Source organism: Thermobia domestica, chromosome 16, assembly GCF_964235325.1.
Source record: "Thermobia domestica chromosome 16, izTheDome1.hap1.1, whole genome shotgun sequence".
In the NCBI taxonomy this organism is placed as follows: domain Eukaryota; kingdom Metazoa; phylum Arthropoda; class Insecta; order Zygentoma; family Lepismatidae; genus Thermobia; species Thermobia domestica.
Window position 1 is genome coordinate 129,618,757 of NC_137469.1, and position 23,700 is coordinate 129,642,456.

The 23,700-nt window shown below is 35.2% G+C and overlaps 1 protein-coding gene across 2 annotated transcripts in view; it reads right to left on the bottom strand.

The window, feature by feature from the left end:
- Nucleotides 1-23,700, bottom strand: part of LOC145673412 (uncharacterized) — a 94,389-nt gene that overhangs the window by 26,942 nt on the left and 43,747 nt on the right. The gene's annotated exons all lie outside the window — the stretch shown is intronic.

Consider the following 23,700-nt stretch of genomic DNA (forward strand, 5'->3'; position numbering starts at 1 on the left):
GAAGAGGACATGGATTTAAAAATATATACCAAAAATTGTCATCTCATTAGTTTGTCTTGTTAGAAAGAGAAGATTTGGAACATTATCTTTAACATTTGAAATAAACTTTTGCTTGCACAAATTTTTTAGAAAATGCCATATTTAGAACGACGTGAGACAATGGCCTTATTAGTTACCAATATCTAAAAAGGCATCCTGCTAGGCATTAGATTTGGAAGGGATGAGTTGGTTAATATTAAATTTTATGCTGCAGGTAGAACTGTCCCTAAAAGGGCTCCTTTAATTTTTTACGTTATCTTCTTTTGAATGAGGACACCATGAGAAGTGGTGCTCTTCAGCCGGTTCACAATAACCGGCTGCAAAATATTTTTGTTCGCCAAACCGTTTTTTATAACCAATCATAACAGTAAAATTTATCAATTACACCAAAAAATAGTCAATTTTAGTTTAACTGTTTTTGTTTTAAGAAATTTGTCCAGCTACAGGTTAACCAACGATTTCTCAGAACACGGTATAAGCGTTTATTCTTTAATCTCAAATCCTCAGATATCAAGAATGAGAACTGGAATCACATGAATGTAGTGGTGAACACTATTTATATTTGAAACGCATCGACATATTATTATCAATTATCGACCCGTTGCTGGATGAAGGTCTTTCCAATACAGTATGACAAATATCTATGTTCGATAATTCGTTTCCAATGTATAAGCAGAACTACGCTAATTTTGTAGTAATAGCAACCTGTGTAAGTCTACTTGTCGTCTGCGGTATCTAGTAAAAAAATTGGTTTTGGTCTACATTGTTTGTATCTACCTATCCATTTTTCTCTCTCTGATATATATATATATATATATATATGATTGAAAAATGAAGATAACACCACTGCCTATGAGTAATAGGACGGGTTTAAATTGTATACCAAATCTAGGATCTGTAAAGAATGGATTATGTCAGCGTGGCGAAATACGAAACAGAAAATCTTTGCTGAAACCCAGTGGGGAAATGATCTACGCTTCATGGTATAAATTGGCAATTTGCGTGGTTTTCTTATTAATATTATTCCTGTACGATACAAAATTAACACATGAAATACAGACTTCCATCACACGTCATGTGATGCAATTTAGTGTGGACCGTTTCCTAGAATAAAACAAAACTTTTGGAAAACTAGGTTCCTATGCAGATGTTGCGAAATAATATTGAAATGTAAACCTATACACTGTAACGTTCGCTCCCATGTATAAGTATTCTTATGTATTTTAAATAATATTGATAATTATTTTTAATTAGAACATCCATTTTTTGTAGAGGTAAAGTTTGTTTTTTGAAGTAAACATCCGATCTCCTATACTACGAGAACAGTTTGCGTTACATCCAGCATCTACCTCACTGAAGAAGTGTCAGAAACGTTCCCTCTTACTTTGACTATGAGTTAAGCACACCACCCAAGTTGAAAAACGTATATATATATATTTTTTTTGTAAAAAAAGAGCAGAAAACTGGAAAGTTGTCTCCAGAACAATATGTCGTCTAGTCTTACAAAAACGTCATCCTTCACAACGATTTTTTAGGGAAATAAAGTAGCCTGTAACACAGACAGGTTGCAATTGTTAAATTTATGCTATAGTAAAATATAACAATGATCACTTCAGATGTGCGATGCTTGTTATTTGGTAATCTACTTGGTAACTTCTTTACACTAAGCATATAATTGCATTTTTAAACATATATTACGTTAATTAATCATGGCACAAACTCGAATTATATTCTGCATGGTCATGATAATATACAAATGGAGATAAATCATTATGGCTAGTGATGGCAATTACATATAAATAAAAAATAAGGTTTATAAATTGTTCATTCCGTCCAACGACAGAAGATTGGATAATCGTTCCGACCTGATGACAGACAGAATTTATAGGTAAGTTAATGGGATCGGCAAAAGTACTACGGCTTTTTGTTGTAATAGCGGGGAAAAATTTTAAAAGCTTGTCCTACTTTTCAGTGTAGCCCTGCATCCTTGGATTGTCCACTATAGATATATCTACCCTTCCATTGATGTGAATCCATGGCACTGCACTACACGAAATGTCGCTCCTATAATTCATTCAATCGTGGCTTATGGAAGTCCTTCCTTTGTATTCTGACGGTTGCATATCTGGTAGATGAACCTCTTCTGTTCGTCGAAGTATCTCCTGACGACACTTGGCTTCTGGACAGTGTTGCACCCGAATACATGAATCTCCTCCTGGTCATCTAGTCTGACTTTTTTGCTTTAATTTAAAAGGAGTTCCATCGCATTCTTCACTGAGTTCCTTCATAAAGAAATAATACAATCGTGCTTGTCTCACTACTCGGAGTGGAAATGTAACTTCTCCACTACACTACGTTTGGTTTTAACGTGATTAACTCTTTGGGGCACGGTGTTTCTAAACCGTTATGTAAAAGGTGGTATAATATAACTACTACCGTGCTTCAAAGAGTTAAAAAAAGTTTCAAAACGCAATTTAGAAAAAATTGAGAACGATAACCTTTTAATATATATATTATATGTATGAGTTTTGGAGCGCTTAAGTATAATTTAAGTCGCCGCGCGGTTGACCACCCCAAAGCAAAACTATTTTTTTATATTAGCCGTCCATGCTGATTTTGCACTTCACGCACAGAAAATAATATGTCGAAGTAATGTCAATCTTGTGTTGAGTGTGTCTTTGAAGAACCACCAGCCTGCACCAAACTAACTTTGGGTGCTTTCCAAATAATTTCACATAAAAAACTTAGATTTTACTTCTTTTTCGAAACTTTAACAACTGCAATTTCTGTGTGTTAGTGGTTGCTTTATTTCCTGGAAAAAAATTCATTTTGAAGGATGGTGTGTTATGGAGACTATTCAACCTTTTTACTTCTTTTTTTTTAAAAAAAAAACCTCCTTCAACTTGGGTGGTATGCTTCCCTCATAGCGAAAGTAAGAGGGTACGTTTGTGCCACTTCTTCAGTGAGGTAGGTGGTCGATGCAAGCCAAACGATACTCGGAGGTTAGGAGAAGGGATGTTTATTTTAAAAAAAGAAACTGCCTCTGTCAGAAATAAATGTTCTAATGTAAAATAATCTTCAACGTTATTAAAAAACATAAGAATAATAGCTCACGGGAGCGAATGTTACAAGTACCCCCTGCTAAGACGTTGCAAGTCATGCAATTAAGTTGTAGCACGGTTTCGTCCTAAGAGAATCGATGTTTACATCTGTCTACTAATAAAATATTTCATAAAAATTAGATCACTAATAGAAATTTTCGAAGTTCAAATAAATACACACAAATCTTGACTTTACTGTAGGCTATTTAATGTTCTCTTTTATGTTCCTAATCCACTGTTCCTTCCTCTTCTCTGTACATTTCCATACCGACAAATTATCGATATGCTAGGGAACCAGTTCTTTTTCCATGCCGGATTCTATAATACTGAAGGTATTTGCTCCCTTGCTTTCCTTTACACAATAAGGACCCTCCTAAAAGTCGAAGAATTTTCGAATGGTGTGATCTGCTGCAGTGGTTAACGCTTGCCCCTTCAGGAACACCAGGCCCCGGGAAGGACAACAGATCCTTTTCTTGCCAGTCTGTTATTCCTTCTCTTTCTCAAGGTTATATTCTTGCGAGATGCGCAGAACAATCTGTCATGCCATGCTTCTCGCTTTTCTCTTGGGATCCTAAAAGGCTCTACAATTGGGTTTCTTCGTAATGTGTCTAAGAATAACTCTACCGGTGAGTAAAATAGCGATTTGGTTACAGTATGACTCGCAATGGTAGGTGAATGTATCGCGCATGTAGTATGATTCTTAGCACAGAAGACGCTGAATAGCCGCTGGAGATTTGCATGAGTTCGTTCCACTAGATTTGACTTAGGATGGTAAGGTGGGGTGTACAACACCTTGATGCCAAGACATTCCATTTCATCTTTCCATCTCTGAGAAGTAAATTGTGTTCCATGATCAGTGGAAATAGCGGTTTGTTCTCCAATGATGGGTAAGAAATACCGTTTAAGATATTTGAGGACCAAATTCGCCGAACTGTTTCTTGACGCGATTGCCACTATATCTTGTGCACCCATGCGTCACAGTGAGAATGTACTTTTCTTATGTAGGTGTTCTCGGTAGGGAACCGACTAAGTCCACATAATAAATATATTTCGGTCTCCCTGCAGTGTATAAGGTTAATGTTCGTTGTGGAGAATGACGATCGACTTTGGACCTGGCACAAACTTCGCAGTCAGCTATCCACTGCTTCAAGTCCCACCTCATGGTCTTCCAGAAGTATAAATTGCTGAGCGACTCCAAGGATTTATAAAATCCGAAGTGACCGATCCTGTCATTTACATACTGCAGAGCTTTCTGTCGTAGTGTCAGCGGAAAGCAGATTGTCAACATTTGCGGACAATGAAAATTTCGGAGACACAAGACTTGGTCAACAGGGTGATAATTTCGGTTCTAATTTCTAGTCCTAGTATTTACATCATCAGCGAAACACGTTGCAAAGGAACTTTTGATGGTTGTCCACTGGGGATGCTCCTGCATTTTCGCTAGCTGGGATTTGGTGTTGTCTAGTATTAATGCTTGCTGTTCAATAGCGTTCACACTGAGTGTGCTAGCAGGACCTTCTTAATAATATCGTTACAGTGAATCAGCCACGACATTATCCTTGCCTTTGCATTGTTTTACATCAAAGGTATAATCTTGTCTTACACTCTTCTGCGGATTAATCTGCTGTTCCAATTCTTGCTGTGTTGCAGCCACTGCAGATTAAACCGCTGCTGTTTGCAACTACCAGATTATAATTGTGATGTGGAACATTGCAAAAGCCAGGATAATATCTTGGCTGATTCAGTCACGGTATTACGAAGAAGGTCCTGCCAGCACACCCAGTGAGAATGCTATTCAACATCAGACCAAACCGGCGTCACCAAATCCGACCTAGCGAAAATGCAAGATCCCCAGTGGACACCCATCATAGATTGCCTCAGAGCGAGAAACGCTGATAATGTAAACACTAGGACTCGAAATTGGAACCAAAGTTATCACCTTCTTGACAAAGTCTTGTGACTCAAAAATTTCCATGGTCCGGGAATGCTGACAATCTGCCTTCCGCAGGCACCGCGACAGAAAACTTTGCAGGTTGTCCATGACAAGAGCGGACACTTCGGACTTTATAAATCCTGGAAGTCGTTCAGCAATTTATACTTTTGGAAGATCATGAGGCGAGACTTGAAGCAGTAGATAGGTGTGAAGTATGCGCCAAGTACAAAGTCAATCATCATCTTCCACAAAGGATATTAACCTCAGGGAGACCGAGATATTTATTGTGTGGACTTAGTCGGCTCCCTACCGAGAACACCTAGAGGAGAAAAGTACATTCTCACTGTGACGGATAGGTGCACAAGGTATCTAGTGGTAATCGCTTTAAGAAACACTTCGGCGAATTTGATCCTCAAATATCTTAGACTGTATGTCTTAGCCATCGTTGCAGAACCAAACGTTATTCTCACTGATCAAGGACAACTCACTTGTAAGAGATGGAAAGATGAAATAGAATATCATGATATCAAGGTGTTGTACCATCCTAAGTGAAATCTAGTGGAACGAACTCATGCAGAACTCCAGCGGCTTTTCAGTCTTCTGTGCTAAGAATCATACAACATGGGCAATACATCTACCTTACGATGGAGGTATCAAGTAGCCTAGACTAAAGTCAAGGTTTGTATGTATTTTATTTGAACTTCGAAAATTTCTTTTAGGGATCGGATTTTTATTAAATGTGTTATTAGTATACGGGTGTAATCATGGACTCCTTTAGGATGAAGCCGTGCTACTACTTCATAGCAGCACTTGCTCCATTTTGGGAGGGGAGTATTTGTAACTTTCGCTCCCATAAGCAAATGTTCTTATGTATTTTTAATAGCATTGAAAATTATTTTATATTAGAACATCTATTTGTGACAGAGGCAAACTTTCTTTCTTTAGAAGTAAACATTCCTTCTCTTATCCTCCGAGAACCGTTTTCCTTGCGTCGACAACCTACCTCACTGAAGAAGTGCTAGAAACGTTTCCTCCTACTTTCGCTATGAGGGAAGCACACCACTTAAGTTGAAAAAGGTATTTTTCAAAAAAAAAAAAAAAAAAAAAAAAAAAAAAAAAAAAAAAAAAAAGAGCAGAAACCTGGAGAGTGGTCTTCTTAACAATATGTCATTTAGTCTAAGCCACGCATCCTTCACATCGATTTTTTTAGGAAATAAACAAGCCACTAACACAGAGAAGTTGCTGTTTTTTAAATTTTCTGACAAAAAGAAAAAAGTTATTTTTCTGTTTGGAGCTAGTTGCAAATCAACCCGAACAGTCAGTTTGGTGCAAGGTCGTAGTTCTTCAAAGACACGTGCTACACAACTCACCTTATTTAGACATATTTTTCGTGTGCATGAACTGTAAAATCAGCATCAGCGGCTAATTGAAGTAGTGGTGCTTTGGAGCGGTCACCGGCGTGACGACTTAAATTGTACTCACGCGCTCCAGAACCCATATATATCCAGAAAGCGTCATCTACCAGAGATGCAGCCGTCAGGATACGAAGGAACGACTTCCATAACTCACGGTGGAATGAATTATAGGAGCGATATCTCGTTTAGTGCAGTGCAATGGATTCACATCAATGGGAAGGTAGATATATCTATAGTGGACAATCCAAGCATGCAGGGCTACATTAGAAAGGGAGGAGAAGCTTTCAAAACTTTTCTCCCCTATTACAAAGAAAAGCCGGAGTATTTTAGCCGATCGCAGCCACTTATGTATAAACTATGTTAGTCATCATGTCGGAACAATTGTCACTATGCCAATCTTCTGTCGTTGGACGGAATGAACAATTTAAGAACTTCATTTTTTTTTATTCATATATGATAGCCATAAATAGCCAGGATGATTTTTCTATATTTTTAGTATCATGACCATGCAGAATATAATTGGAGTTTGTGCCATATTTAATTAACGTAATATCATATGTTTAAAAATAGAGTTATATGGTCAGTGTAAATAAATTACCAAATAACATTGATTGCACATCTCAGGTCAGCATTGCACCACTTTACTGTTGCAAAAATTTGATAATTGTTCTTGTATTTCTGTTAATCATTCAGTGCTGGAAAGTACAAACTTAAATTCTTGAATGTGTATTTCCCGCATAGAGAAAAATTTACCGTGATGACAAGAGTATTTAGTTTGAGGCTGTTATGTCAATCCGTAGTTGATACAGACCAAGTGATAGAGCATGAATAAGTAGAATGAAATAAAGTGCCATCAAATTACTAATTAAGATGTGACTCACATTACGTTAGAATAGGAATATTAGATATAGACAAATCCGTCGAGAAAGAACTATTTAGAAATAGAAAAGTCACGCATCCTTATTACTACGATAATTAGGTTACTACGAAATAAATATTTTTAATGTATCTAAAAATTCAAATGTCGACATTCCATGGAGTACTTGGACAAATACTCGATTAACGTCCCTAATTATGAGCATGAATAATTGTGTAAATATAAATATATATATTCTATGTATGTATCAATGTGTATAATAATACTGTATATTATTATCATAGATATGATAGAAATTACTAAAAGTTTGGTTTTGATGTGATTTAATAATTTTTATGGTGAATATATATGGAGGAATTTACTTACGTGAGTACCTTGTAGGCCAATGCGTGAACATTAAGGTTTTATAAGGCATATCTGTCCTATCTCCTTTTCTATATTTTTTGTGATTGTTCCCATGTTCCTAGGAAGTTAAAACTTACTTCTTTTATAAATTTTAAATTACCTAATTATCTACCGATAACTCACCCACTTACTACTTTAGTCAATTTCCTTTTATGGTTCTCTTTGTGCTTAATGACCATCATTTGTGCTCAACGAGCACTTTTATAGTCGCTGAAACGATAATTTCGCTATAGTGTTACGCTATATAAATCATAAAAACAGAGATTTAGTTTCCTGATGTATCTAGAATCAATGCCAGTTTAATCTTTTTTATGTAACTGTTTTAAACTGTCAAAATAATAGTTTCTTAGAAGTGCTGTGATTCTGAAGTATGTTGTAAAAGCAATAAGAATAATAGTAAAAATACAAACTGGAACACTCGTATATCCAGGGTGTTAATGAACTACGCCGACAAACTGTAAGAGTTGATTCGTCATATCAAAATATGTTAAAAAAATCCTATGGAACTGTGGGGGAAAATGCATAGTTGCAGAGCTACGACTGTCCAAAATTACGATAAAACCAAACTTTAAGAGGCTATATTTCGAATTCGAGAAACCATAGAGTGGTGGTCCTTCTCAGCGTAAAGGAAATTACGTGTATACAATCCAAAAATGCATATTTCGATAATGTAAAATGGGTGTGTAGAATATTCCCGCAGGGTATAATTCCCAGGCATGCCATCAACCGAATTTTGAGATATGCTCTGACATTATGATTGATCCAAAGTAGGCAACCGATAAGCCTTGAAAGCAGTGAACACGGAATCCTTTAGCGCGATGTCAGAAGTGTTAAAGATCAACACTCGGTATCTCGTGCTCGGGAAAAATATACTGCGATGTTTTCTTTCACGCTTATAAGTGATGAAAACGTGAAATATACCGTGACGAAATACATTGCATTACATGTTATTCCGAACACAAAAGACAAGGAGTTGCCAGTTCCTAACACATCTGACTTCCCTCCAAAGCTGTGAATGTCCATTGTTTTCAAGGCTTATCTCCAGTCTACTTTGGATTCTGCTTGAAATTAGGGTATATCTGAAAACTCTTTTAAGAGCATATTTGAAAATTATGACCTCCACACAGAATCAAAATAGATGTAGTACGCATTTTTGGATTGTGTATGCGTGATTTTCTTTACGCTCATAAGGACCACTAGCCACAGTTTATGGAATTCGAAATACGGCCTGTTAAATTTAGTTTTATCGCGATTTTGCACAGCCGTAGCTCTGAAATTATTCACTTTTTGCAATAGGTTTATATGAACTTTTCTCTTATTTTAATGTGAGAAATCGTGTATATATATATATATATATATATATATATATATATATATATATATATATATATATATATATCAACAGAAAGAATATTGTATTTTGGGATACTTTTTCGTTTTATACAACACGATTTAAAACTTGTTATAACTGTATTTAAGGATATAAGTTCCCTATTTTAGAGAGAAGGATTAACACGTACTCCATATACTCGTAATCCCCGATTTAAACGCTGGTGGAGCATAGCCTTGGAAAGAAGTCAGCAATACCTAGGGTCACATTTCGATATTAGATTCGCTATTTTATATTTTTATGAATGATTTGAACTAGTGATGATTTCAAGGGGTGTTATGGATAGAAAATTGTATACTGCTCCAAAAGTAAAGAAATTTTCCTCGGTGTCCACAAAAAAGGAATAACAATAGTTTAGCTGATTTTATATTACCGAATGGCTTACATAAGTTGTGTCGTATATGCAGCTGATGTTCAAACGTGTTTTGCTAACATTATCAGATATGTTTTATCCATATAGAAAACATACAAATATCTGGAAAGCATTTTTAACCTCCTGGAAAACAGGTGAAGAATGTTTTAATGATGCAACTGTTTTTGAAATTTAGTGTTCATTAGTAGTATTTTAAAGTGATGTACTTTTTCCTTTCGTGTGAAAGACACTGGTTAATTACTTTCCGTAAAAGCGTAGAATCCAGGTAGATAATTACAAACGAAACAGGAATAGAAGAAAAATTTACAAGACGTCTATTTGAATGTATTCCAAGATAAAGTCACAATTTAACCTTGTTGCTAACAGTACGGAATTTACTAATAAAAATTATGCACTTTTGCGTTGGTTTGGTTTGTATATGTGTAAGGTAAATTCTAGTCTAATAGGGAGAAGACAGTGCGTGTCTTATTCAAAGATGCTTCCAAGTATTTTGTCTTACTTGTTTGTACAGGACAAAAACAATTTTGCATGCAATGCCTGAAACTTAGCTAAGGTGAAAGGACACCAGTCTTTGCTTTAATATTCCTTTTTGACCAATACGACAGAACTTCTTTCTTATTTTCTTTGTTTGCTTGCTGCTCAATAAGTAAGAACTTTTATACTTATGTTGAGAGAAGTTTCGTGGTAGCTCGGAATCTAAACGTGTCACCACAAAAAAATCTCATTCTTGTGGCTGCAAGTAAAGAAACTGACTTATAACATACGTGTACAAGCACATGCTAACCAGTCAAGATTAGCATCATAACAAATATCGATGGGATTTACCACTATATTAATATAGAGAAGTTAACTAAGAAAAAATATTTCACATAGGGATAAAAATGAACAAAAAGAGAGATAGCTTAATGAAGAAATTGCCCTACCAGCTTCTATCAAAAGTAATCCTTTTATTTCTCACGCTACGCATAGATCTCAAGTACCCTTGTTATTTGTAATCTTTGAGACCAAAAATTTCTCCACATAATTTTCATAACCCTTTGTGATCTTGAGCTACATAGAACTGGCATTCATTCCATATAATAAAATACAGACAAGCATTATCTAAATACACAATCTACTTCTAGTAAATAACGGTGTAAATTTCCCTTAAGGAGAATATATCCAACAAATGTTCTTTAAATCACAACTCATTGAAGATCTTAAATAAGTTAATCAATTGCTTGCTGGCAATAACTCAAAGAATTTGATACTTAATTATTTACTAAACGAATCACATTACACATTATCTTAATAGTTTATGCCTGCCATTGCATTAAACAATTATTAAGCACTGTTTGCAATATGTGTGTTTATCTCTTTATTTACCCAGAGTACTTTAAAGTGCCACCAGAAAGAAATCATTATGGAAAGAAACTCGTACGTTGTGTTCGAACGGTACTCCTTGAAAAAAAAAATCTGTTTTGCAAATCTAATGCCTGTCAGCATGTTGTAGAAGAAAGATATTTCCCTCTAATGCCATTTTGTTTCTGATAATCAATAGGCTGAGTCGCTCTTTTCACATCAAGTTTTTAAGAGACAAGCTAACTTCATCTAACAAAGTTAGGTGCTCGGACATTTTTTATTCTAATCAATCTGCTTGGTTGTCATGTACTCATTGTAATGTTTCGGAATCCTTTGAGTGTTGTGTACGAGAGAGCAAGTTGCTCTTTTTTTTTACTTTGAAGTACCGTCCGGGCTGGAAAATTTTGATTTATGACTTTCTTTTATATCTTTTTTGACGTTTTAGGAAAAATTTTCAGTATCCTTCTTGCCGAGCTGTATTTGAAATTTTTTTGAAGCGGACACATATCTTACTCAGATGTAAGCAGTGGCACATGCAGTTGTCATTTCTCTCCACAAACGTTTTTTTAACACACATAATATATATATTTCGAAGTAATCTCAAAAATGGATACCAAACATATAACGTGATGGATTTCAGATAAATTAGTCGTAAATATTGATATTAATTGGTGGTAAATTGGTGCATGTGATAGAGGCTGGCATGATGGATTCTTCTCTCATATTTTATTATAGTCAGTTTTTCTAGTCTTCAGATAGATCCAGCGGTATGAATGAAATTTGACATTACTTTTGCGACACGTTTGTATCTCTGGATCCATCTGATGAAATGTGAGAATTGTTAATACATTCGGAAATAAATGTAAGCTCAAGAAGTGTTGCGGTGCACCATGCATTATCAATTTATTGCGAAGAATGGTTGAGCAAGAATAACTTAGGCGTAAGAAAAGCGTATCTGTAGCGGTACGTAGCAATTTTTCTCAGAAAATACCTTATTCCTAATACTGAAAAAGCAGAGAAACAAATACCGAGCGCAAAGCAGTATAAAATATTAGAGTCAATTAACAACGGCATGAAATACATGTGGTATTCTTTGTTAGGAGTCAAAATGACATGTGTGAGCAAGCAGCCGGGGGGATGGGGCAAGTGCGAATGTCCAGTAGCTAAATAAATTTACTTTTACGATATTTATGTAATTCTTGTAGGGTCGAAATTAATATTGATGTACACACTAAGTTCGACATTATTGATGTTAGTACTTAAGCTACTTTGACTTGTTAGTAATGCGCGAATTTATTTCTAAGTGCTAATCTCGGTCAAAAGCTCATTTAAATGTCACAAGCTATTAAAGAAATACAGAAGAAACGTTTATAACAATTTTCTGGTATGCTGTACATTTTGGAACAATTGGAATTTCTGATCTGACAGTATTTTGAGTCAAAGTTACAGCCAAATATTCAGAAATGACTTTTTTTTGCAATTGTTACGCAAAAATATTTCATTCTGGTCCGATTCAAGCACAAACGCATCACAAGTTCATGTCTGCCTGCATTGTTTCAAAATGTCGTAAATAAATAGTTAAACGATAAAGTAACGAATAATCCTTAATCATGAAGCAGAAAATTCTAAAGTTATAATTTGATGATATTTCGTTTCTGTCTTGACCAAAGTAAAACGAAGTATCGAAAAATGTACATATTCGTTTGAAGAAATCGAAACAGCACAATGATTAAATAAATGATTCACACATTTCTATTCATTTTAATAATATCAGATCCTATCGTTTCTAATTGAATTTGAATTCTCTTGAACATATTCCTTCTTATTTTTAAGTTTAATGTCCCACGTTTATGCACCCAGGCTAAGAGAGAGGACGAGGATTAGATGCACGGAAATGGTGGAATGAGAAAAGTGGGAGGCAAAGGAGAAGTCCAAGAAACACAAACAAACGGTGCTCGTTTGTATGGCGGCAAATGTAATACATAGTAGCAAAAATGCTCTATTATTTATAAGCTTTGCCCCGCGGTACAAGGTCATATCGTCGTTTAAGATGTGATACCTCGCATGTCCGAATTTTTGCAATTCTGAGTTCTGGCACTAACCAGATGAGAAAACAATAACCTATGTTCTAGCAACCCTTGTACGTCACAAGAAACCGATTGTTGAGAAACAATGTATTATTCTGTAGCGCGCATGTCGATTCTTGGCAATTTAAAGTGATACCTCGAATGGCAGCGAGTTCGAAGTATTATAGCCGTTCGTGTTATGATGAGAGTACCCAACGCAATTTCGAGAGGTCTGAACTATTTATATTGTGAATAGATGCCGTGAAGTTCTTTTCGTCTCCTGAACAATTAACATATTGGACATACAAGTTATCACAAACGAAGATGTGATGAGACTCGCCGTCATAAGGTATAAAATTCTGAGACACGAGCCTTTATGTGTGAAGTTAATTAAGCCCAGGCCCGTAAGAAGAGGGGTCTGGAGGGCCTGAACCCTACAAAATATTTGCTGGTCCTCCGTAAAATTTTCACAGTAGGCTTGAAAATGAACTACAATATGGTGATGAACTATAATATGGTTTGATCTCTCCCCATTACAGTTTCAAAGCGATAAATAAATAAATAAATGCAAAAACATAGTTGTTTCCAAAGCTAAACCAAGTTTTCTTGTCAACAATAAAAGTATCAAAAGGTTATTAGCGTTCATATGCGGTTAGTCAATCTGCTGGATGTTGCTGGTATTTGAAAATTTAGCTGGTTTACCTGTCTCCAGAATAAACAATGAAAACGAACTATTTTGCGTACTCAGCGTTGCAAACCGATAAGCAAATAAATAAAACAAGAATAACCACAGGTCATTCAACGAACAATTTTTTTTTGTAATTATATAATTATTACAATATGATTTTCGGTAATGGTCGGAAGATAGATCGACCCTGGACCGCCTGTTGGACCGATATTGTATTTTTACCCATATGAATCGGGTTTGTCCGATTGAATAGTATGAATATGGTTGGCCTGATAACCCCATATTTGAGAACAAAGTTAGTCTGCCATTATTGTAAATGGTGTGTTGTTTCACTTTATTATCGCAATACAAATTGTTTGGGGATGCGGCACAGGATCGACACGGCACAGGATCGACACGGCATACGACCGACAATTCAGCTCAGAAACCTGTTTCGGTCCTGTGCCGTGTCGATCCTGTGCCGTTTCGGTCCTATGCCGTGTCGATCCTGTGCCGTTTTGCTCTCACGCCGCTGCTCTGAAATAATTTAACTTTTAATCATGTGCCTAAAAAAATAATATTTTTATTATCTGTTTAATCCTTGCTCTTACAAATTATAAACTCCTGTCGATTCTATGCCTGTGCAAGTTATATGCATAGAATACGTACGATCGAAACGGCATAGAGCCGACACGGCATAGGATCGACACGGCACAGGATCGACACGGCATAGGACCGAAACGGCACAGGATCGACACGTCATAGGAACGAAACGGCACAGGATCGACACGGCACAGGATCGACACGGCACAGGACCGAAACGGCATAGGACCGAAACAACGCACGATCATCCCCACTGCGTAGTATCTATAAAACCAAATATTTATTTCTCATAAAAGCAATCAGAGACCTGTCAATTGATTTTAAAATATAAGAATTATAAGATATTTACTATATGAATATTAATAATTGTGAGTGACAAAAGAATGATAGTGCTAAATGGACAAAATATAATTTCTTGTGTGCTTGGTCAAAAGCATTTCTATATGTATGGAATACTTATATTTATTATTATTATTATTATTATTATTATTATTATTATTATTATTATTATTATTACGTTTTAACTCGTTTTGAAATCATGGCCTGATTCCACTAGAAAGCGAAAGCCATGAGAAATGTAAGCTAAGTAGTAATATGGAATACTTTTAATGTTGCTCACTAGAGGAAACATGCTCGCATGTCTTCTCGTCTCGATATCGAGACCACAAGAGACTTTTTTAATAAGAAGCTCAGTTGGGAAGTAATAACTGAGCCGATGGCTCGAGCCGGCTCGCTCGGGGTGAACCATCGGCTCGAGCTGGCTTGGTTGGATGAACCATCTGCTCGGTTCGGCTCATCTGGGCCGAAGGCTCTTGCTGACACGGTTCGGTGAGCTGTTGGCTCGGCTCACTTCTCGGTTCGGGTCCATAGTGAGTGAGCTGTGAGCCCAGCTGCTCAAGTTGTTTACAATTGTAAACCCGGGCCGAACAGTTTTGAAGATATTTGGCCAGTGCCCTATAACTTTTAACAATGTTTGGCTCGAGCCCGAATACTCAACCTAAACCCTCAACCCAAATTCACAAGCTCGTGAACAATATCCTTGACTCCTAGAATTCACGACTACCGAGGTTAGCAATCAACTAGTTTTTTAGTATTCAAACACAGACCGCGTTTCTTTCATGTTTAAACACAGTGTTGTTATAATTATAATTATAATTATTATTTATTATTATTAATAATAATAATAAAAGTTGTACTAGTAGTAGTACTAGTATCATTGATAACCTATATTGTCTATGCAAGATACTTGAAGAGAATACTCGAAACTACAAACCAGATTTGGTTCGACTCGACCCGAATTCGAGTCGAGTTGGAGGAAATTTTTCGAATCGCGTTCAAAGATGTCTGTTTTTAGTCGAATCGAGTTTCAAAGAATACTCGCTCGTACTCACTCGTGCCCATCGTAGGATGACCACATTCTAACAATCGAAAAGTAGGACACAAGTATAATAGTACTGTATATGATATCTTACTGCGTCGGCAATACGCATATCATTATTTCAATTAATGTTAACCTTAAGTTAATGAACATTTTTGTTAAGAAGAAGCACTGAACAAAATTATTAAAGGAATTAAACACAACTCCAAATGCTTTGATGAATAACAAATTGGTTTATTTTATGAACGTACAGTCAAAGTTCGTGTTGGGCTAAATAATAATAATAATAATAATAATAATAATAATAATAATAATAATAATAATAATAAATTTCGAAGCGTGGTATTATTTTAAGAAATGAAAGAAAATTTAGACCGGCACAAAGGAACTTCTATTTAACTTGGTTAGCATCACTGTCATAAGTTCAATAAGAAACCTTTCCTACTTTACCGATATCTCAACAAGGCCTTCTCAGTAAAAGCGATGTATTGTAAAAAATGGTTTGTTGATTGTTCTCCATCCCTAGTCTTCTGAGGTGTGTTAAAAAACACAGCGGTTCATCATTCAGGAAAAGAGTGTGTTTGATTCAAAATATTGTGAATAAAGAATGAAACATTAAGATATTGCAAATAAATTAACTCTGGACATTTCGCAGGACATTTTAAAGAAGAAGGATATTTCTCGATTTCCTAGACATCTTCGCAACACACAGGACAGCTCTTTGAAAAACAGTACTGTACTGCGAAAATCAGTACGTCTGGTTACCCTAGCCCATCCCTACGAGTAACGCAGTATGGCATTTTAGCCAATGTTACCTTATATGAAAATATTCATAACTTATAGCTGTCAAGTAAAAATGTGTCCTTGCATTTACATAAAGCAATTCAGAAAGGGCAATAATAATAATAATAATAATAATAATAATAATAATAATAATAATAATAATAATAATAATAATAATAATAAAAGCGATAGTAATAGTAGTACGGAAAATTGAAGTGATAACATTTGTTCACATATTCTAAGTTTCAGACCTAAAAGTAACGCGTTACTTTCGAAGTAAAGTAACAGTTACTTTTTGGGGGCAAGTAACGCGTTACATTTTAGGAAAAAGTAAAGTAACTTGTAACGCGTTACATTTTTACATGTAACTTACCCAAAACTGTCCATGGGAAAATTGTTCACTGCTCGGGCCAAGATTGTTTCTGACTGTCGACAGATGGATGCCGTTTATGGCAGACCTTTGCCTGAAGTACTGCCCAAAGTTTGTAGTCCAACGGGTTAAGATCCGGGCTGCTAGAAGGCCAATCAGTGGTAGAAATGAAGTGAGGGACGTTCCGCGCCAGCCAGTCCTAAGTTGGTTTCGCTGTGTGGCCTGGAGCGGAATCCTGTTGGAAGGTCCACCTTTCTCCAGGGAACATGGTAGCAGATAGTGGTTACACTATAGGTGTTAGCACTGTGTCCTGGTATACCTTGGCAGATGTTTTAACACCTTGTTCGCAAAAATACAGCTGGGTTGTGCTTGAGTAGCTCACTCCCCACCAAACCATCACTGAGGCAGCATGATGTGTCGGGTGTCATCCAGAAGTCCTAAACGGCAGAACTCCTAAAAATATAGGCACTAGACCTGAATTTTAGTACTTCTGCAGTTTAGGACTTGTGGCACGGTATGATTTTTAGGATTTCTGCCGTTTAGGACTTGTGCCGCGATATGATTTTTAGGACTTCTGGCGTTTAGGACTTCTGGCTTTTAGGACTTGTGCCGTTTAGGTCTTGTGCCTTTTTCATTCACTTGCTTTAGTTCTGAAATTCGCCACCACCCCACGAAATTGCGACGATGCAGCAACTAGTTGGCAATAATGTCACGAACGTAGCTAATTCCAACAATAACAGCTATATTTGTACTACTAAGATTATTATTATCACTATCTGTTCTGCACTTATACGTGAATTACATAATACAACTTATTTCATTCTAAGAATTAATTACATAATTAGTTAAGAAATTCGTTTCTTTCGAATGGAGATACGAGAATCCCAAGACAAATTCCTAAAACAAAAATAAATAAATAAAAAATTGAAAAAATGTTTAAAAAGCATATTTTACCAGACTTCTGAAAGCAAGAAAGCATTCAGAATTTCAATATATACTGTGTGGAGCGAATTTTATTAAGAGTAAGACAAAAATCCACCAAAGTTTACTTAATTAAGACAAAAGCTCACTAGACATTTCACGAGTGAACATTAAATACCAACGGTATACATAAAGAACGCAGTAGATTTAAAATTGAACAAAGAACATTTATTATGCAATACATTGGGTGACATTCATAAGTTCTAAACGGCACAAGTCCTAAAAATATAGGCACTAGACCTAAATTTTAGGTCCTGTGCCATTTTTGCAGAAATTACTACATAGTCATTTAGGCGTGTAGCCTGCAATTTTTTCTAGGGGAGCTTGATTTTTATATATTAAAAGCAAATCAAAAGTTTATTTTCAGATTACGAAAGCTTCAATAAGACAATAAATTTATACATATTACACATGTACATAAATACATAATATTATTGTATTTCCAGTTACTTCCTTTTTGAAACCTGGACCTTGACAGAGCGTAAATTTAAAACCACAGCTTGTGGGAAATGTACGAATAAGTTAGTTATAAGAAATCGGAAACTGTTCATGGAAGTCCATTTGTTTGACTGTATTTATCTTCTGTACTCTTATATAAAAGAGTAAAGATGAGTGATTTTTGGGCAAACTACTACAAGTAGAGTCGATAAATTTTAGTTATAAAATATAATTTTCTTATAAAAGCAGTACATAAGAAAGAATTTTTGGAAATAAGTATCGTAAAAAGGGTGGGGTAAGATTTTTTTAAAGGGTAGTGTATCTCGGAAGTTTCTAAAGCTAGTAAAATAAAACTTGGCATATAAGCTTTCCTATTAAAAAAAAAAAAAAAAAAAAAACTGAAAATTGAAAATTGAACACATAAAAGGGAAAGAGCAAAGGGAGCACATTTTTTTATGTTCGATTTCCCCATTACTTACTCAGAAAATATGTAAATAAATTAAGGAAGGATTTGTTTAAGCTAGATGCGTGAAACTCGGCATTTGAACTTTTAACTAAAAGTAATAAAATACTATATGTTTCAGCGTCTTGAAAATTACACTTCTAAGCGAAAGGAGGGTCAGTTTCTATAATATTTAAATATCCCACTGCTTATGAGATTTGGGCAGAAAACTCTTTTTCCTTTGGGCCTCGGTTCATCCAGTTAAGCAAACGAGAGTACAAAGTGGCTGATTAATTAGGTTCTTTTAATTATTGTAACATGTTGACGTAGTTTAATTCTTTTAAAACTGTATTCTTTCACATTCTATTATAAACATATTTCATTTGCTGTAATTATTAAACACGTTTAATAAACATAAAACAGACTAACCTCCGGTCCCGGCCAGAATATGTTTTTGGTGTTAAGCCATCATTTGCCGTCCGTAACATAACCTTTGATTTAAACTTCACGTACTATCAAGACTCAAGTCTCAGAAATGTAGCATATATGAAATATACTACTTCTACTACTACTACTACTAAATATTATTATTATTAATAATAATAATAATAATAATAATAATAATAATAATAATAATAATAATAATAATATGTACTTCTGAAATACATATGTATCTATGTGTTATTAATTCTTTCATAATCTTGAAAGAAACTTTTGATTTGTTTTTAGTTTGTAAAAATGAAGGCCCTCTAGAAAAACTTGCTGGCTATACCCTGAATGACTATGTATTGGTTTCTGTACACGTATTGTGTTATCACTTACTAGTATAGTGTTATTTTTAGAACAAGACAATGGTTCTTGTCTTGGAATATTACTAGTTTGGTTTGGTAGTACAGTGATAGAGTGTGACCTATGATTTTATTTCCCTGTAGGGTATGCTATCTGCAATGCAATAAACTGTATATGCTTCTTTTTCCTAACAAGGCTGGGCGATAAGCCCCTGCAATTCCATTACAAATAAGGACGATATTATTTTATAAACTACTTGGTGAACCTTTGTTAATATAACGCTATTAGTTCTTACAACCTTTTGTTAATCTTATTTAACAATTGCAAAATGGAATAAGAGAGAAAATATATAATGATGATGATAGTTTATTTACATAAGGTATACATACAACAAAAGGGAATCTGTTGGTCACTACTGTGTATCTGCTAAACCAGGGTCAAACTCTGTGTGTCACAAAGGTTAGTTTAACAGAGTTTAAAATAATAATAGATATTTTGTTTGACTTACAAAGATTATCATATTAGCAAAATGATTTGAAATAACACGCCAGACATAGGATAAGCCTTGGGCTATATCGCTTAGAATTGTTTTAAGAGTAAATATATCATTTATGCATTAAATTTCATTACTGGCTACTTACACGTTTCGGCCTCGTATTGGAAGTCAGCTTTTCGTGTTCTTTTCATATTCCACGATAACTGTTTTAATTGCACACTCCGCCAAATTACCTTTCCGACCTTACAATACTTTCTTAGAAAACTTCGGCTAACATATATCACCAGACGTTTCGAAAACCGACATCCTTTACTTCAGGATACAATGCGTTATTTAGCACTTCACCCAACACCTCACCGTTACTATCATTCTCCACTTTCGCTCCTATAATCTACCACCGTTAGATCCCTCTTTACTTATCATCGCCGATTACGTCATTCATGAACATCTTCCTCATTCACCCATCATTTCCAGCACAGTGATTACCATTATTTACTAACATGGGACTCATTCATTTTCATCATTGAATAGAGCAGCCTCTAGGCTAAAGATAAGCTCATTTGTCTAACTAATATCACCCACGTGTTGTTCTGTGTATGCATCTCGCCACATCATTCACGCCCATTACTATATCATACGTATCGTGCATTCTATACCTAATCCTTCGTTATGATCATTAATGTTCTTTCCTTATAATATACTGCCTGATTATTTTCTTATTTATCTTCTTACTAATAACAATCATATATATGTAAAGTAACTTGGCTTCAGTTATCGCATCCTTATTGGTATGCAACCGTGCACATCACATTGCATCAGTTTGAGGGAATATTATTGATGAATTGGCAATGGCTTTCATGTTCTTGACGCTAATCCTTACATTTCCGACGATTTGAACTCACGTTTACTGAGTATAAGTGCATTCTGGGGATTTTTCGTAAAGTGTTTCCACACATTTGAATCACCCTGCTTCACTGTTATGCTCTACCGACACTGCAGATGTCTTTCTAGAGCATTTGAGTACAAATTCGCTATACTTAATACTCAGAACATCACTGTTGTCCGGCATCCATACCTGGCGATTATGCAACCACACACAACGGGCATGGTGTCCGCCATTTTATATTTGTTCCAGATATCGACTTAATACAAACGAATTATTGTTACCTGGTACAAGCCTATCAATTCATATCCATTTAGACCAAGTTTCACTTGGAAGATTATCCGGGACTCCCTACGTTCCTTTGGGGAACCCTTGCGCGTGCATGGTAGGATTGTGAAACATGTAAAATTCAATGGAGCAGGCATGACTTCTTCAGTGAATTTTTTACCCGCCCTCTTTATGTTGGTTAGTTTCCGAACTATTGGCGTCCGAAACTCATTTTTCCACGCTTTGTAGATCTGAAACTATGTCCGATAGCCGAAAGTTCAAGAGAACTTTTTTTCTTGTCTCAGTGGCAGGAGTCACCTCTCAAGAGTTGTAACACTTATTTTGCAACACTCGATATCTATCTATCTATCTATCTATCTATATATATATATATATATATATATATATATATAGTAAGTAAAGATCTAAGGGTTTACTTGTCCCTACCATAAATCCTTCATTGTAACCAGATTCCGGCGTTGCCGCTCTAACTCAGGTAGAACTGTATAAAGCTCTCAGTATGGCTAACCCCATTACGGTTATCATAGTAGCCCGAGCCCGTGCAGACCTATAAACACATTACCCCACAGAAATGAGTGCCATTAGTCCATGCCTTCTAAAGGCTGTTGCGCCATGAATTTAGTTATCATTATTATTATTGCTAATATTAATATGTAATATTAGTAATAGGCTTAATAAAGATTCTGCCTGTTTATGTGCTCTGCTTGTAAGTATATTATTTCTAACTTTAAGATATAGTTATAGAGGTCATTATATAATTGATCAGTTTCTTTCTAATGTGATTCGTCACGTATATAAAAACTGGACAAACTACAAATTAGGATACTATACACAGGAAATTAATAATGATAGCTTTATTACTCAGATATTAACCTGCATACATTAATACATATGAGATTTAGATACTTAATAGAATGCTTTTTAATCATTTCTTTCTTTAAAAATAAAGTTTTAAATTGTCATTATAGACAGATGGCCTGTCGAATATTATTATTATTATTATTATTATTATTATTATTATTATTATTATTAATATTAATAATAATAATAATAATAATAATAATAATAATAATAATGTTTTCCCAGGACATTGAACAAAGTTACCGTGTCTTGCAAAATATTTTTGTTGGAGACAAAGATCATGTTGTCATCGAGATAGTTCAATCGTCGTCAGAAACTGAGGAAAACGAAAACGAGGACATGGTTTGAACTCTTGAAGTGTTAAGTTCCAATTGTTAATTTTATCTATTTATATGAGAATTTTCAAAATAATGTTCAATCAGGTCTGATACAGTACTCTATGTGAGATTGATTCTAAGTTGCATGAAGGGCATAAACAAATAATAATAATAATAATAATAATAATAATAATAATAATAATAATAATAACATTTATAAGACTAACATTAGTGCATCACGCTAACTCCTAATAGTAAATCACGTTGATGCTCATTGCAATAATATAATACAATAATTTAGATTTGAGCATTTATATTTATGTATCCTCAAGTTCGTTGGTCGGCTACCTAAAAAAAGAAAGAAAAAAGTGAATGCAAACAATTAGAGCTCTTAAGTATTGACTTTAACCTATAATTAGTGATTGAACTTTTCGGGTAAACTGTATCCGCCCGATACCCATTGCGTTTGGTATACTCGATCCTTAGACCTGATAAACCCGTTTGACCCGTGTTTGTCCTGTTTGGACCGTTTGTACCGATAGACTCGTTATGAGTTCGTACATGATAATTAGAACAATTTGTGTTATGATAATAAAGTGAAACAACACATCATTTACCATAATGACAGACTAAGCTTGTTTTCATAAAAACGGGATTATCAGGTCATCCCTATTCATACGGTTCAATCGGGCAAACCCGATTCATACGGGTAAAAATATAATATCGGTCCAACGTGCGGTCCAGTTTCTATTCTATTTTCCGAGCATTACCGCAAATGCACAGTACCCGAAATGGCTCGGACGTAAAAACTATCATATTATTATTATTATTATTATTATTATTATTATTATTATTATTATTATTATTATTATTATTATTATTATTATAGGACAACAGTGATGGCTTATTGCTTGCAGTGCCCAGTAGTAGTTGTTTCTTTTCATCTTCTCAGTTAGAACTTCAGACTGCAGGTCAAAGTGAGCTTCATGGATCACCTGCAAATGCATCTAAGAAGATAGTGTAGATAGATGATCTCCTGAACATGTATGGTTCTATCCAAAATCTGGAACTAGAAAACTGACAGCTCGGAAAAGGAAGAGATGTGCTATTCTCACAGACACTCTAGAAAAAAGTACTTTCGAAATGAAAAAGAAGCATCTAAAAGCAACCGAAAACGTAAAATCATCAGCTGAGAAGAATTTATTCTCAAGTCGTCTGTTTGGTTTCTGAAGAACCGTACGAAGAACAGGATACAGAAGAAGACTAGGTACAGTGTTTATGTTGTGAGAAGTGGTCTCATTGGTCGTGTTCCGAGAGAAATCCGTACTACATCTGTATAGTTTATAGACATTGACTGCCACAGTGAAAATGAGTGAAGCGATGTTCAAGCTGTAGATTTGATAGCATTAAATTTCTGAATCAAGTCCGATTGTTGCAACTTACCCCAGATGATGTTGCAATTTA